The sequence below is a fragment of the Nicotiana attenuata genome, chromosome 2 (genome assembly GCF_001879085.1).
Source record: "Nicotiana attenuata strain UT chromosome 2, NIATTr2, whole genome shotgun sequence".
Taxonomy (NCBI): domain Eukaryota; kingdom Viridiplantae; phylum Streptophyta; class Magnoliopsida; order Solanales; family Solanaceae; genus Nicotiana; species Nicotiana attenuata.
The window spans coordinates 4861454-4878733 of NC_031990.1; positions in this window are offsets into that span (position 1 = coordinate 4861454).

Sequence of the window (17280 nt, forward strand, 5' to 3'; positions counted from 1 at the left end):
ACATTAGTTTTCCTAATTTGCGATGGATTATAAATCTATAGCGGAAGTGGTAGATAAAGCATTAAATAAACTTCCATTGTTTAAATTTAAAAACATAATTACGGTTGGTAAGGGCAAAAGAAAACGAAAGCACAGCTATTTTCCTAATTTGTGATGAATTATAAATCTACAACGCAAGTGGTAAAGGTATAAGTAAATTAAACTTCCATTTATCTTTATGTGTTCTTAATAAAATCTTGTCGCAGAAGCATCATTATTTATTTGTTAAATGTCCTTAATTATATTTGAGTACGTAGAGAATATTATTTTCTTCAAATAAGTACAACAGACACTATTATTAAAAATTTATGAATGTATAATAACAGACTTCGTTTCAATTTATAGACAAAAGTATTATTGATTTTTGTTTCTCATACATACTAATTTCAAAGTACTAACTCTTATCTAATTAGTGACCTAGTTTTAGATATTGCACATATAGGTATAATGTCCATTTTTCTAATATGCTATTAGAATCAGACTCATTTTTTTCTTGATTTACCCTATATTGGGTCCTTATATTATAATGTTCATGCTCTAAATGTCTAGCCTCTGGGCGTGGAATTTGTATTAGAATGTCTTCCATTGTTTGATCAAGATAATAGTCTGTTATATCTTTAAATCGTATTGTGCAACCCGCACTTCGTGTGCTAACTTTTGAGGTAGACGTCCAAGGTCCATTCTCTTAACACTACTCTACTTAATTAGAAATAAATATTCCATCACCCCACAAAAGGAAAAACACCCAAGATTTTATATTTCATCATAAAAGAAGCAAAAGCTTACGCAAAATTGTAGATTCAGCCCGCACAGGATAGAAATAAGCTAGTTGCTCTGATATTTTCACTTAAATATCTAACCTTATCACGAAATACAGATTATTTAACGGTATTCATTAGACTTGAAAGATGCTATTGCACAATTTCAAGGTCCAAATATTCCAATACATGTTCAGTAGAACCAAATATTACCTTTCAAACAAGATCAAGTATGAAAAGAAAGAAAAAGATACATCAGCTAAACCAGAAAGTAAACTCATATTTTCTCTAATTTGTAAAAGGAAGCAGTGAATCTCTTAAAGATTTAAGTTATATACGCTGACAGTTTAAAGAAAACTTGTTATTTTTACAAAGACAAAAATACTACTAACATGCAAAATTGTAAGGATCCGACCGGTCGTTTATAGCCCTGTTTTCCCCATTTCTGCTTCTTTATGTGTTGTTCAGCAGTATTTCATAGTATCGTGTTGGTTGGTTCGGGTTCGGAGTGGTTTTGGAATGAATTGAGACACTTAGTCTCATTTGAGTAGGCTTAAGTTGGAAAAGTCAACTGAATGTTGACTTATGTGTGAATGATCCCGGATGGGAATTCTGAGGGCTCGGATAGCTTCGTTAGGTGATTTTGGACTTGGGAGCACGTCCGGAATGTAGTTTGGAGGTCTAAGGTAGATTTAGGCTTGAATTGGTGAAATTGGAAATTAGGCGTTTTCCGGTCGGCAGTGGAAATCTTGTTATCGTGGTCGGAAAGGAATTTCGGAAATTGGAGTAGGTCCATAGTGTCAATTGTGACGTGTGTGCAAAATTTTAGGTCATTCGGAGGTGATTTAATTCAGAAGTTTGGAGGTTCTTAGGCTTGAATCCGAGGGTGATTTGGTATTTTGATGTAGTTTTGAGTGTTCCGAAGGTTTCAATAAGTTTGAACGGTGATATGTGACTTGTTGGCATGTTCGGTTGAGGTCCCGAGGGCCTCGAGTTGATTTCGGGAGGTTGACGGGTCAAGAATGGGATTTGAGGGAGTGGTGGAGATTTCCTTCAGCTGTCATAACCGCACCTGCGGAGTGGGGACCATAGGTGTGAGATTCGCAGAAGCGAGAGAGCAGCCACAGAAGCGGCCAATAGATAAGAAAGCCAGGAGCCGCAGGTGCGGAAGGAGGAATGCACCTGCGTGACCGCAGGTGCGGGTATAGGACCGCAGATGCGGAAAAGGGACGGATAAGTGAAAACCCCAGATGCGGTGGGTTTGACCGCAGATGCGATAAAATGGGCCGCAAGTGCGAGATGCCTGGACAGAAGGTATTTAAAGAGACCTTCGTGAATTTTGGGTGTTCTTCACCATTTCTATCCGGAATTTGGAGATTTTTGGAGGGTTTTGAAGAGGGAATCAAAGGGATACTCATTGAGGTAAGTTATTTGAACTTGATACTTGTGATTATGGTAAATTTTAGTGGTTTAGGCATGAAATTTGTGGAAATTGGTGAAGAAATTGAGGGGATTAGGGCTTGAAATTGGAGAGTTTAATTTGAGGATTTGAGGGGCCATTTGACGTCGAATTTTTGATGGTGTTGTTAGGTATAGACTCGTGAGTGAAGGAGTTTCTAGTTTTGTAATTTTTGTCGAATTCCGAGACGTGGGCCCGGGGGCCGGGTTTGGATGAATTTCGGGATTTTTGTATAAATTGATAGTTTTTTGTTTGGAATTGATCCCTTGGCCCATGTTGATCATATTGTGTTGCTTTTGGTTAGATTCGAGACGTTTGGAGGCCGATTCCAGAGGTAACGACATCGCGGAGTAGGGCTTTGACCGGTTCAAGGTAAGTAATGATTGTAAATCTTGTCCTGAGGGTATGGAGCCCCAGATTACACATTGTTTCACTATTTTGAGGTGACGCGCATGCTAGATGACGAGCGTGTGGGTGTGCACCGTTGGGGATTGTGACTTAGTCCGTCCCGTAGCAACTATAAAGTTGCGTATTTGACTGAAACTATTTGATACTTATGTGCTTTAGAAAGAATTTCTATGATTTGGGCTGAATGCCATATTTGGGCCTCGTGCCAAGCTGTTTGGACCCTTAGGGGCCTCTTACTATTATTTCCTCACTGTTTTGAATTAAGATCTGTACTCAGTCATGCTATGTTTTACTGATTTCATAACTCAATCTTTATTACTCCGTTTTGATGCATAAAATGATATTTTGGGTTGAGCACCATGTTTACAGATAGCCCGAGTTGCTTGAGAGGTTTCTGACTGAGTAAGGTCGAGGGCCTCTGTTGTGAGGATATTATGGGATCAGGCTGCGCGCCGCAGCATGTTGTTACTGAATTGAGTTTATGAGAGGCCGAGGGCCTAATTTATTATGCCACGAGGTGGCTTGTTAGAGCGCTTGGGCTGTAGGAGCCCCTCCGGAGTCTGTACACCCCCAGTGAGTGCGGATACCCTGAGTGACTGATATGATGTTGCCCGATGGGCTGTTCTTGATTCATGTTGTGCCCGAGGGGCTGATTAGGAGTGATTGTGAGGTTGCCCGAGGGGCTGATTCTGAGTGATGTTATGCCCGAGGGGTTGTTTATGATACATGTTTTTCTCGAGGGGCTATTTACCATTTTCATCACTTTTACTTTAAAAATTTCATCGAACCTCTATTGAAACTGTTGAAAAATATCTTAAAATTATTTTTACCGAAATTGGATTTTAAAACAAGATGATTTGACTTATATACTGATTTGAAAGCATGTTATACTTACTGTGATTTCATGACATGGATTTATATGTTTCTTACTGCTCAGTCTTTATTTACCTTTATTACTTACTGAGTTGGCGTACTCACATTACTTTTTGCACCTTATGTGCAGATCCAGGGGTTGCTGGATGTGATAGAGAGCGTTGATTTCTTCCATACGTCGCGGATATTCGGAGTTGGCAAGGTATCTGCATGGCGATCGCAGCCTTGCTTTTCTCCCTCCTATCTTCCTTTAGACTATATTTGTGTTTTCCAGACTTAATAGTTTAGTTGTTATCGGATAGTCCTTAGTAGATGCTCGTGACTTATGACACCCCGATGTCGGGCTTTTTTTTTCTTTCTGCACTTTGTTATTTAGACTTATGCAATGAAGTTTTATTAATTAATAGCTTAAAACATCTTTATTTTGAAATGTCGAATTATTTTGGGAATGTGTCGGCTGGCCTAGTTCCATGATAGGCGCCATCACGATCGGGTAGGTTTTGGGGTCGTGATAAGTTGGTATCAGAGCCTAGGTTACATAGGTCTCACGGGTCATGAGCGGCTTTAGTAGAGTCTTGCGGATCGGTACGGAGACGTCTGTACTTATCTTCGAGAGGCTGCATAACCTTTAGTAAAACTTCACATTCTTGAATTCTTGTCGTGCGAATCTATTGATTCTCGTAACTAAACTTATGTTATTCTATTCTCTCACAGATGGTGAGGACACGTGCAACCGGTCAGGACGGACGACCACCAGTACCATCAGTTGGGGCCGCGAGAGGCCGATGTCGCGGTCAAGGCCGTGGTAAGGGCAGGGGTGTAGCCGCACAACAGCTAAGGCAGCACCTACAGATCCACCAGCCACCCCAGTTCATGATCAGGTCCCAGTTGTGGATGCTCCAGTAGGACCAGCTCAGGCACCGGTCGTGCCTAGGGGTGTTTATAAAAACCCGAAAAATCGAACCAAACCGAAAACCAAACCAAACCGACCAAATAAATCGATACCTTTTGGTTTGGTTTGGTTTTGGTTTTGAATTTTAAAAACCGATCAAATTTGGTTTGGTTTAGGTTTTAATAAAAAAATAACCGAAAAAAACCAAACCAAACCGACTATAGGAGTAGCTATTTCAAATTTATTATTACACCTATATACATGTATATTTTTATACAAAGTTTCAAAAAATTTATGGTGAATGTTAATCGTTTGCACTTTTAGTACAGATCTTTACCTTTATATTCTAGTTTGATTGGTAGTTTTCTTTTGTTAAGTGTAAGAATCCATTTCATGTTAAAAAATATATTTTTTTAATTGAGTCCTTAAATTATTCATCACTATTTGATTCAATTATCATCCATATATTTTAGTAAATAATAGATTTCTCAAACGGCAATTGATTTGATAGTGTTACGTTGAAAATGTGATCGCCGGAATATGTGTTTGGTAGTGTATGTCTTATATTCAAGAAAAAACCGACAAAGAACCGGAAAAACCGAAAAAACCGACAAAACCTAATAACATAAACCGAATTGAGAAAAAACCGACTTAATTGGTTTAGTTTGGTTCTAATATTTGAAAAACTGACTTACTTAGTTTGGTTTCTTTTTAGGGAAAAACCGATCCAAATCGAACCATGAACACCCCTAGGCGTGCTTATTGTTATTCCAGGCCTTTAGGAGGCCCTAGCTCAGATTCTATCAGTGTGCATTGGCCTGGCTCAGGCGGTCTCAGTTACTACGGCCGCAACTACTTCTCAGGCCAGGGGAGGCACTCAGACTCCCACCGCTCGCACACCTGAGCAGGTTGTACATGGACTTCAGACATCGGGGGCACCTCCAGCCCAACCGGTTGCAACTGCTCAGGACTATGTAGCTCATGTTATGCCAGAGGACGAGCAGTGCAGATTGGAGAGGTTTGGGAGACTCCAACCTCCATCATTTAGTGATGTTGAGGGTGAGGAACATAGGGTTTCTTGGATAAGTGTCAGAGAATGCTTCGGACCGCAGGTATTTTGGAGACCAGTGGGGTCTCATTCACTACTTTCCAGTTCTCTAGGGTTGCACTTAGATGGTGGGAGGCTTACAAGAGGCGTAGGCCAGTTGGCGGAGCGTCCCTTTCTTGGCAGCAGTTCTCCGTTCTCTTTCTGGAGAAGTTTGTACCCGCATCTCGCTGAGAGGAGTTGCGCAGACAGTTCGAGCAGCTCCGTCAGGGTGATATGTCTGTTACACAGTATGAGATGCGGTTCTGCGAGTTGGCTCGTCATGCTGTCTAGTTGGTTCCTACAGACCGAGAGAGGATCAGGAGGTTTATAGATGGCCTCGGTTTTCAGCTTCGGTTGCTTATAACCAGAGAGAGTGTTTGATGCGACTTTTGATGAGGTTGTTGACATTGCTCGACAGATTGAGATGGTTCGTGGTCAGGAGAGGGTTGAGAGGGAGGCCAAGAGGCCTTGTGGACAGGATGGATTCAGTGATGCTCCTCATGGGGGTCAGTTTCATCACGGCAGAGGCCGTCCATTCACACATGCTCAGTCAGCTCGCCTAGTTCATCGTGGGGCATCATCGGGCCATGGTTCTCACAGTTCTCATCAGGACCATTCATCACTTAGTGCCCTTCCAGCCCAGAGTTAGTCTCGTGCTCCATCAGTTCAGGGCTTTTCCATGCCAAGTTCGTCTACTAGTCATCCCGATGCTAGGGGTTCCCTTCAGTCCCCGTCTCTAGCACTAGGGGGTTGTTATGAGTGTGGAGAGTTGGGGCATATGTGGAGGAAGTGTCCTCATCGTCATGGGGGCCTGCCTCAGCAGAGGAGTCAGCCATCGACTTCAGCACCAGTTACTTCACCACCCGCCCAGTCTGCTTGGAGTGGAGGACAGTCAGCTAGGGGTCGTCACCCTAGAGGGGGAGGTCGATTAGGTGGTGGTCAGGCCTATTTCTATGCACTCCCAGCCCAACCTGATGTTATTGCTTCAGATAACGTGATCACAGGTATTGTCTCAGTTTGCCACAGAGATGCTTCTATATTATTTGATCATGGTTCCACTTTTTCATATGTGTCATCATATTTTGCTCGTTATTTGGATACGCCCCGTGAGTCTCTTATTTTATCTGTTCGTGTATCTACTCTGATGGGCGATACTATTATTGTGGACCGCATATATCGATTATGTGTGGTGACTATTGAGTGTTTGGAGACCCGAGTGGACCTTCTATTGCTTTGTAATGTTGATTTTGATGTGATATTGGGCATGGATTGGTTATCTCCGTGTTGTGCTATTTTTGACTGTTATGCTAAGACAGTGATGTTGGATATATCGGGGGTGCCACGGATTGAGTGGCGAGGTTCGTCAGATTATGTTCCCAGTAGAGTGATTTCATTTTTGAAGGGGAAGGGGATGGTTAGGAAGGGTTGTCTTTCATATTTGGCTTTTGTTAGGGATGTCGGTGAAGAGACCCCTCCCATTGATTCAATCTCGGTAGTGAGGGAATTTCCGGATGTGTTTCCTATAGACCTGCGGAGCATGCCACCGGACAGGGATATTAACTTTGGTATTGACCTGGTGCTGGGCACACAGCCCATTTCTATTCCACCATATCGTATGGCACCGACAGAGTTGAAGGAGTTGAAAGAGCAGCTTCAGGAACTCCTTGATAAGGGATTTATTCGGCCTAGTGTGTCGCCTTGGGGTGCGCCTGTTCTATTTGTGAAGAATAAGGATGTCACTATAAGGATGTGCATTGACTACAAGCACTTGAACAAAGTCACAGTCAAGAACAGGTATCATTTGCCTCGTATTGATGATTTATTTGACCAGCTTCAGGGAGCGAGAGTGTTCTCCAAGATTGATCTCAGGTCAGGGTACCACCAGTTGAAGATCAGGAACTCGGACATTCTTAAGACAGCTTTCAGGACCCGATATGGTCATTATGAGTTCCTTGTTATGTCTTTTAAGCTGACCAATGCCCCACCAACATTCATGCATTTGATGAACAACATGTTTCGGCCTTATCTTAACTCGTTTGTTATTGTATTCACTGATGATATTCTGGTGTACTCGCGTAGTCATGAGGAGCATGCTGAGCATTTGAGAGTTGTATTGCAGCGTTTCAGGGAGGAGAAGCTTTATGCAAAGTTCTCCAAGTGTGAGTTTTGGCTTAGTTCAGTGGCTTTCTTGGGGCACGTGGTGTCCAGTGAGGGTATTCAGGTTGATTCGAAGAAGATAGAGGCGGTTCAAAGTTGGCCCAAACTGTCCTTAGCCAGAGAGATTCACAACTTTCTTGGTTTGGCGGGTTATTACCGTCGGTTCATTCAAGGATTTTTATCTATAACATCACCCTTGACCAAATTGACTCAAAAGGTTGCTCCTTTAAGGTGGTCAAATTAGTGTGAGGCAAGATTTCAGAAGCTCAAGACTGCCTGACCACAGCTCCAGTGTTAGTCATGCCATCAACTTCAGGTTCTTATACGGTATATTGTGATGCTTCTTGAGTTGGTATTGGATGTGTGTTGATGTATGAGGGTAGAGTGATTGCTTATGCTTCTCGTCAGTTGAAGCCCCATGAGAAGAACTACCATGTTCATGATTTGGAGTTGGCTGCCATTGTTCACGCGTTGAACATTTGGAGGCATTATCTCTATGGTGTGTCTTGTGAGGTGTTTACTGATCATCATAGCCTCCAGCACTTGTTCAAGCAAAAGGATTTCAATTTGAGGCAACGGAGATGGTTGGAGCTGCTAAAGGACTATGATATTACTATTTTGTACTATCCGGGAAAGGCCAATGTGGTGGCCAATGTCTTGAGTGTCGCACCCCCTTTTTCCTCCGTGGAAATCAGGTTTATGACATTTGGAGGGACAACTCGTTCCTTTTGGGAACTGGTTTTTGCAATTGAAGAGTCGCCACCTAATGATTAGGGTGCATTAGGACACCAGAAGAGTGCGATTTGAATAACCAGAGATGGGGTAAGGGCTTGAAATTATTCTAAGGGGAAGGTGTTAGGAACCCCTCAGAATCCACTAGTGTGGTTCCCAGCCAGACAATTATTGTGAATTGGGTACAATCAACACATAAGCAAATAAGGCTCAAATAAGAGGGGGTTTCAACACATAAAGGTTTGAAAATAGACAAGATTGAAAAGGACAATTAGAAAAGTTGGTTTTTGAAATAAAGAGTTACAATGCTAAAGAGTAAAGAATAAAAGGAAGGGGAGTCCTAGGTTTATTAAAAATATGGATCACCCCACACAATGTCCGGTAATCAATCCTCAATGAGGGGCTACACGTGATTATCGCGTGGTCATCATATTCATATCTACCCATCCCACCCCGTTAAGGTATTTGAAGCATGAATTGGTATCGATTGCTTATTGCATGCTATTACCCATCCCACTCCTATCAGTCCCGGAGGCACTTAGGACTACTAATCCTAACATGGAAGTATATTAGGCTTATTTGGAGTTTCAAAGGTAAAAATTCTAAGGCGACATACAAAACACATATTGCATATCTTGGGAAAACATATAACAAACGACGACTCACATATGCCTCCTCAAACAAAGAAAAGCACATAATTAGCATGACTCGCACATACTGTTTAGGTATGATTAAAACCAAATATGAGAGAGTTTAAAAGTTGAGGCAGACTGGTTTATTGCATAACTCAGATAGGAAGCCTGAATCAGGCATGCCTGCTGGTTGTAAATATAGAACATATTCAGTTTATAATTATTACCCTATGGTTTGCCTAAGTGTTAAGACGGGGTCCTATAGACATGTTATCTGCTGAATTCAGAAGGTAATAAGACATTAAAACTCGAAAAGAATTGTTTGAAAACCCTATAGGTATGCTTGCTAAATATTGGTTAAGTGAGGGACTCCGATTATCAAAGAGAGGCAGAATTTAAACGAACTGATTACAAGTTCTGCAACTGACAGTATCCATTATTACTGACTTTATATCTAACCTAAGTGAGGCGAATCAGATTTATTCAGAAGCTCCTATAGGCATGATTTCTATGCATTACTGATTTTAAACCTTATAGACATAGCATCTGGGTGCAGAAACTTGTTTTTGAACCTATAGGCATGGTGTCTAAAAAATGCAGAAGCTTGTTTTTAAAACTTGTGGATATATCTAAATGCGAAACTTTGTTTAAAACCTTATAGGCACGTTATTTATACGTAACTGAATATGCAGAATTAGAACAAACTATAGGCATGATTTCTATATGTATGCAGAATTAGAATAGACCTATAGGCATGATTTCTAGATGGTAGTTTGAATATGCAGAATTATAAGATCCTTATAGGCATGATTTCTAGGTGGTAGTTTGAATATGCAGAATTATAATACCCTATAGGCATGATTTCTACCCATGTATGTGTAGTTACCCATCCTTTTTCACTAGCCAGCCCCAAATATTTATTACAACTTATTACAAACCAGAATGAATAAATTACATCAAAAGTACAAGGAAAAATACAACCAGAGGAAGCCTGATACTTTCTTCCTCTCTGAGTTATGAGATAGACCAACTCAAAAACCATTGATTCAAAGCCTTTCTCCAATTTGAGTGTGTTAGAGTTCCCTAAAAGCCTCAATGGGACTCCGGTCAGTGCTCACACCCAAATTTATCACCAGAATAGGGACAAGTGCAGTGTGGAAGGGCCAGCCCTCAGTGTCCAAGTTCAGAGGGAGCTCAATTGGTCCCAAGGCAGGGCTCACAAGAGGGGGCATAACTTAAGGTCTAAGAGAGAGTGCAAGTGAAGGAACAAAGTTTTGAGGGAATAAAGGAGAGCGAAACAGCCATAAACAACTTCATGCAAAGGGGTTCAAGGGGGTAAGGAGGTTGCAAAGAACCTATGCTTGGCAAGGTCCAGCTTTGGGCATGCACAGCAATGGGGATGCTGGCATGCCTATAAGCCTACCTAAACATACAACAGCAGAGAGTCATAGAGGTTAGGATCCCAGGGATCAAGCTTGAGTCATGGACAGTAATCTTCAGTACTATCATGCCTCGAGCAAACCATAGCATCACACACATTGGGGGTAGGGGTTTAGGATTTATGTAAATTCATAGACAGGAAGAAAAGAAATTATAGCAAGCTAAAAGTAAGTACTGAATCGAACACCAGTAATAGACAGACAAGAGGGTAAAAGCATTAAATAAACACATTGTTGTGATGCTGGAAATCTTAATCAGGACATACCCGTTTCAAGGAAGCAAAATACAGTAAAAGCAGTAGCAGGACTTGAAAAACAGGCCACAGTACGAATAACAAGAGATAATGCTTTTTGAATATGAGTGTGAGTTCAGAAAACTAGGAGTGTTCGTGTGTTTGTGTCAATGCAAAAGCCAGGTATTTATAGTGTGAAAACAGGCAGAAAATAAGGCAAGAAAATAATTATGGGACTGTGTATCAATTAAAAATCAATCAGTATAAGAACTTTCTTTAGTTAAGGAGTTTAAACTTAAATGGTAATGGGCAGAAAACTTTTAAGGAAAGAGATCAAGTAAGCATCTTGTGCAAAATAGGCAATTAGGGGTAAATACATAGGGGTTTAACTAAGGAAAGAATTAATGAAGAATTTTTGAAATACACGGTTAACCAAATAAGGTAAGAAATAGAATAAACCAACCAGTACATAGTAAATCAAGGAGTCAAGGATTTGGAATTATAAATAAATCAAGTCAGAAATAGGAGAATCGAAAAGATAAGGGGAAGTTCTCAAATCAACCCAAGAATCAAGGAAATCAGTAAAACCATGAAGGAATCAATCAGACTTACACGAGGAGGTCTGAAATCAGTCATAGATTGAAGGTCGTTTTAGAGGGAAACTCAGCATATAACAGAGTATATATAAGTATTAAGCAGGCAAGGCTGAATTTAGAACAAAGAGAAACATCATATAGTAGCAAACACAGGTAGTCACATAGGTCAATTTCAGTTACTCAGTAATAGAGAAGAGAAATTATCAAATAACATGCCAAAGGGTCAAGTAAAAGACCTTATAAAGTTTAGCAGGAAGTATGAATCATGTAAAGAAACAAAAGACTCAGAGATTCAATCGAGCAGTAGACGAAACAACTTTCAGAAAGTCGAATAGGTTCAAAGACATTAGGGCTTTGAAACCAAACAAGTTCAGAGATGGAGAACAAACCACTCTCATAGCAAATAGTCTCCAAACTCGAATGAACCCCAAATTTTAGGGTTTTCACCATTAATCGAGTATAGAGATGAAAACAAGTAAATCAGGAAGAAGTTCAGAAATCTCAAAAAGGAACTAAGACTTTTAACATGCATATTCCAGTAGAAGAACAACATAAGCAACACAGTACAAGAACAACATAAAGAAGCACAGTAGAAGAACAACACAAAGAAGCACAGTAGAAGAACAACATAAGAAACACAGTAGAAGAACAACATAAGAAGCACAGTAGAATATGTTTAAAAATCAGAATAGCTTCGAAATAAAGTAGAAAAAACCCTAAATCAGAAAAGACGAAGGTTCTGAAAGTAGAGTTTTGAAAGAAACTTTGAGAAAACGTTTTAAAGCTTTAGAGAAAACCACAAATCTACAACGGATCTAAAAGGATCGGGTAAACCTCGAGGGTTTAGGGTTTCAGACGAACTCAGATGGTGAGAAAGGCTTGGAAAGTCATTGATCTGAGCAGGAGAAGCCAAGAGTCAGGCTTGAATAGCCATAGCCGACCGGAACAAGGTCAAGGTTGGTCGAAAACAGCCATAGAACTGAAAGCATCCGAGGTCTGGACCAAGCTTCTTCGAGGTCTAGCCTTAAAACCCCTATCACTCGAGCATATAGGAGTTATAGGAGGCAGGTAAAGGCCTCTAATGGCTTTGGAGGCCATGGATTCAGGCGATTTGAGGGTGGAAGTGGAGGGAGGCGACTAGGGTTTCTAAGAGAGAATTGGGAGAAGGGGGATTCAAAGGCGGCTAGGGACAGTAAATGGTTAAGGTTTGGGGGTAATGGGAATTAAAAAGGGAAAGGTTGAAGGGTGGTCGTTGATCATTTTGATCAACGGCCTGGATTGAATGGGGAATCCGGGCGGGTTGTTTTAAAAGGGTCGTGGGTCGATTAGTTTATGATTTGGGCTGGGTAATTAGGTTTTAGGATTGGGTTTAATTGGGGATTGATTTGGGGCTACAATTGAAATGAACGGGGCTAGTATTTAAATAGCCATTTTTCCTTTGTTTAATTTTTATAAAATAGTAAAATAATTTCTGGAAATAAATTTAAGGCACTAAAATGATAAATAATACATAATTATTAAATTAAAAATATTGGAGTCAATTATATAACTATGAATACAATTAAATCTTAAAAGAGGCCAATATTGCAACTACGTGCAATTTAGCTTTAAAAATACCAAATAAATTTATAAAAATATGCAAAAATTATGTTACCTATATGTTAGCATAAATATGAGAATCCAATAAATGAATCACCAAAAATGATAATTTTGGGGACAATTATTGGATTTTTCCTTGATAAAATAAGGTAATAAATTGATTTAAAAACCTTTCAAAATTAAGAAAAAATAATAAAACCTTGGGACATGCTTATGTGCATATACAGGCTATTTTGAAAGTATTTTGCATATTAAAATATACAGGAAAAAATTGGGTATCAACATTGAGTAGGAAGGCGGTGAGTATGGGAAGTCTTGCATTTATTCCTGTTGGGGAGAGACCTCTTGTAGTTGATGTTCAGGCCTTGGCCAATCGTTTGTGAGGTTTGTTATTTTGGAGCCCAGTCAGATCTTAGCCTGTGTGGTTTCTCGGTCTTCAGAGCGGTTAGCTGAGATTTATATCCGAGAGATTGTTTGCCTGCATGGTGTCCCAGTTTCCATCATTTCATATAGAGGTACTCAGTTTACATCGCAGTTTTGGAGGGCCGTGCAGCAAGAGTTGGGTACTCAGGTTGAGATGAGCACAGCTTTTCACCCTCAGATGAACGGACAGTTAGAGCGCACTATTCAGATATTAGAGGACATGTTACGCGCTTGTGTCATAGATTTTGGGGGTTTATGGGACCAGTTTCTACCGCTCGCAGAGTTTGCATATAACAACAGTTATCAGTCAAGTATTCAGATGGCTCCATATGAGGCTTTATATGGGAGACGGTGTAGATCTTGTCCAAAGAATCTTGTACCAAGTCTGTACCCAAAAGCCTGGCCTCGCCTGGCACAAATCCACCTACTGGAAGGTAAAGGTAATTCAGGAGCGACTTCGTACAACTCAGTCGAGGCAAAAGAGTTATGCTGACAGGAAGGTCCGTGATGTGTCTTACTTGGTTGAGGAGAAGGTTCTACTGAAGGTTTCACCCATGAAGGCTGTTACGAGATTTGGGAACAAGGGCAGGTTGAGCCCTCGGTTCATTAGGGCTTTTGGGGTGCTTCGGAGGATTGGGGATGTGGCTTATGAGCTTGCTTTGCCACCTAGCTTGTCGAGTGTGCATCCGGTATTTCATGTTTCTCCGGAAGTATATAGGCGATCCGTCACATGTTTTGGATTTAAGCACGGTTTAGTTAGACGGCGATTTAAATTATAATGTGGAGCCAGTGGTGATTTTAGAGCAGCAGGTCTGAAAGTTGAGATCTACGGATATAACTTCAGTGAAAGTGTAGTGGAGACGTCGGCCCGTGGAGGAGGCTACTTGGGAGACCGAGCGGGAGATGTGGAGCAGATATCCACACCTGTTTGAAGCTTCAGGTATGTTTCTTGACTCATTCGAGGACGAACGTTTATTTAAGAGGGGGAGGATGTAACGACCCGACTGGTTGTTTCACGAGTTACAGCCCCGTTTTCCCCCATTTCTGCTCCTTTATGTGTTGTTCAACCATATTTCATCGTATCGTGTTGGTTGGTTCGGGTTCGGAGTGGTTTTGGAGTGAATTCAGACACTTAGTCTTTTTTGAGTAGGCTTAAGTTGGAAAAGTCAACCGAATATTGACTTATGTGTGAATGATCCCGGATGGGAATTTGGTAGGTTCGGATAGCTTCATTAGGTGATTTTGGACTTGAGAGCACGTCCAGAATGTAGTTTGGAGGTCCGAGGAAGATTTAGGCTTGAATTGGCGAAATTAGAAATTTGGCGTTTTCCGGTCAGCAGTGGAAATCTTGATTTCGGGGTCGGAGTGGAATTCCGGAAATCGTAGTAGGTCCGTAGTGTCAATTGAGATGTGCACTAAAAATTTTAGGTCATTCGGAGGTGATTTGGTAGGTTTCGGCATCGTTTGCGGAATTCAGAAGTTTGGAGGTTCTTAGGCTTGAATCCGAGGGTGAATTGGTGCTTTGATGTTGTTTTGAGTGTTCCGAAGGTTTCAATAAGTTTGAATGGTGATATGTGACTTGTTGGCATGTTTGGTTGAGGTCCCGAGGACGTCGGGTTGATTTCGGTAGGTTGACGAATCAAGGATGGGTTTTGAGGGAGTGCTGAAGATTTCCTTCAGCTGTTGCAAAAGTGGGAGGCAACCCCAAAAGTGGCCATAGCTGAGAAAGTCAGTAGCCGTAGGTGCGGAAGGAGGAATGCACCTGCGTGACCGCAGGTGCGGGTATAGGACCGCAGATGCAGAAAAGGGATGGAGAAGTGAAAATCGTAGTTGCGGTTGGTTTGACCGCAAAAGCGGTCTGCAGATGCGAGAAAATGGGCCGCAGGTACGAGATGCTTGGGCAGTAGGTATTTAAGGTGACCTTCGTGAATTTTGGGTGTTCTTCCCCATTTCTATCCGGATTTTGGAGATTTTTGGAGGGTTTTGAAGAGGGAATCAAGGGGATACTCATTGAGGTAAGTTATTTGAACTTAATACTTGTGATTATGGTAAATTTCAGTGGTTTAGGCATGAAATTTGTAGAAATTGGGGAAGAAATTGAGGGGATTAGGGCTTGAAATTGGAGAGTTTAATTTAAGGATTTGAGGGTCCATTTGACGTCGGATTTTGATGGTTTTGGTAGGTATAGACTCGTGAGTGAAATGAGTTTCTACTTTTGTAATTTTTGTCGAATTCCGATGTGGGCCCGGGGGCCGGGTTTGGATGAATTTCAGGATTTCTGTATAAATTGATAGTTTTTCATTTGGAATTGATCCCTTGACCCATATTGATCATATTGTGTTGCTTTTGGTTAGATTCGACGCGTTTGGAGGCCGATTCTAGAGGCAAAGTCATCGCGGAGTAGGGATTTGATCAGTTAGAGGTATGTAATGATTGTAAATCTTGTCCTGAGGGTATGGTGCCCCAGATTACACATGGTTTCACTATTTTTAGGTGACGCACATGCTAGATGACGAGCGTGTGGGTGTGCACCGTTGGGGATTGTGACTTGGTCCATCCCATAGCAATTATTAAGTTGCGTATTTTACTGAAACTATTTGATACTTATGTGCTTTAGAAAGAATTTCTATGATTTGGGCTGAACGCCATATTTGGGCCTTGTGCCAAGCTGTTTGGACCCTTTGGTGCCTCTTACTATTATTTCCTCACTATTTTGACTTAAGATCTGTACTCAGTCACGCTATGTTTTACTCATTTCATAACTCAGTCTTTATTGCTCCGTTTTGATGCATAAAAAGATATTTTGGGCTTAGCGCCCTTTTTACTAATAGCCCGAGTGGCTTGAGAGGTTTCTTACTGATTAAGGTCGAGGGCTTGTGTTGTGAGGACATTATGGGATCGGGCTGGTCGCAGCATGTTGTTACTGAATTGAGTTTATGAGAGGCCGAGGGCCTGATTTATTATGCCACGAGGTGTCTTGTTATAGTGCTTGGGCTGTAGGAGCCCATCCGGAGTCTGTACACCCCAGTGAGCGCGGGTACCCTGATGAGTGATATGATTTTACCCGAGGGGCTGTGCTTGATTCATCTTGTGCCCGAGGGACTTAATACGAGTGGTTGTGAGGTTGCATGAGGGGCTGATTCTGAGTGATGTTATGCCCGAGGTGCAGTTTATGATACATGTTTTGCCCGAGGGTCTATTTACGATTTTCATCACTTTTACTTTAAAATTTTCATCGAACCTCTATTGAAACTGTTGGAAAATATCTTCAAATGAGTTTTACCGAAATTGGATTTTAAAACGAGATGATTTGACTTATATACTGATTTGAAAGCATGCAGTACTTACTGTGATTTCACGACGTAGATTTATGTGTTTCTTACTGCTCAGTCTTTATTTACCTTTATTACTTACTGAGTCGGCGTACTCATATTACTCCCTACACCTTGTGTGCAGATCCAGGGGTTGCTGGACGTGATAGCGAGCGCTGATTTCTTCCATCCGTCGCGGATTGTGACGACCCAAAGAGTCATCACTTGTTTCCTTACACTTTCTGTGCTTCCGAGGCCTCGAAGACCTCATTTGGGGTTGCCTCGATTTGAGTGTGCAGTCCGGGCGCGTAGCCGGAGAGCCTAAATATGAATTCTGGGTGAAAAATGATGAATTTTGATATTAATATGAGTAAAGTTGACTTCGGTCAACGTTTTGGGTAAACGGACCCAGACTCGTGATTTGACGGTCCCGGAGGGTCCGTAGAAATATATGGGACTCGGGCATATGCCCGGAATCGAATTCCAAGGTCCAGAGCCCGAGTAAAGAATTTTTGTGTGAAATTATTTTCTGAAAATATCTAAGGGAATTTGAAATGAAATTTGATTAGAACGCATTGGTATCGGGCCCGTATTTTAGTTCCGGCGCCCGGTACAAGTCTTATATATGCTTTAAGCGCTTTC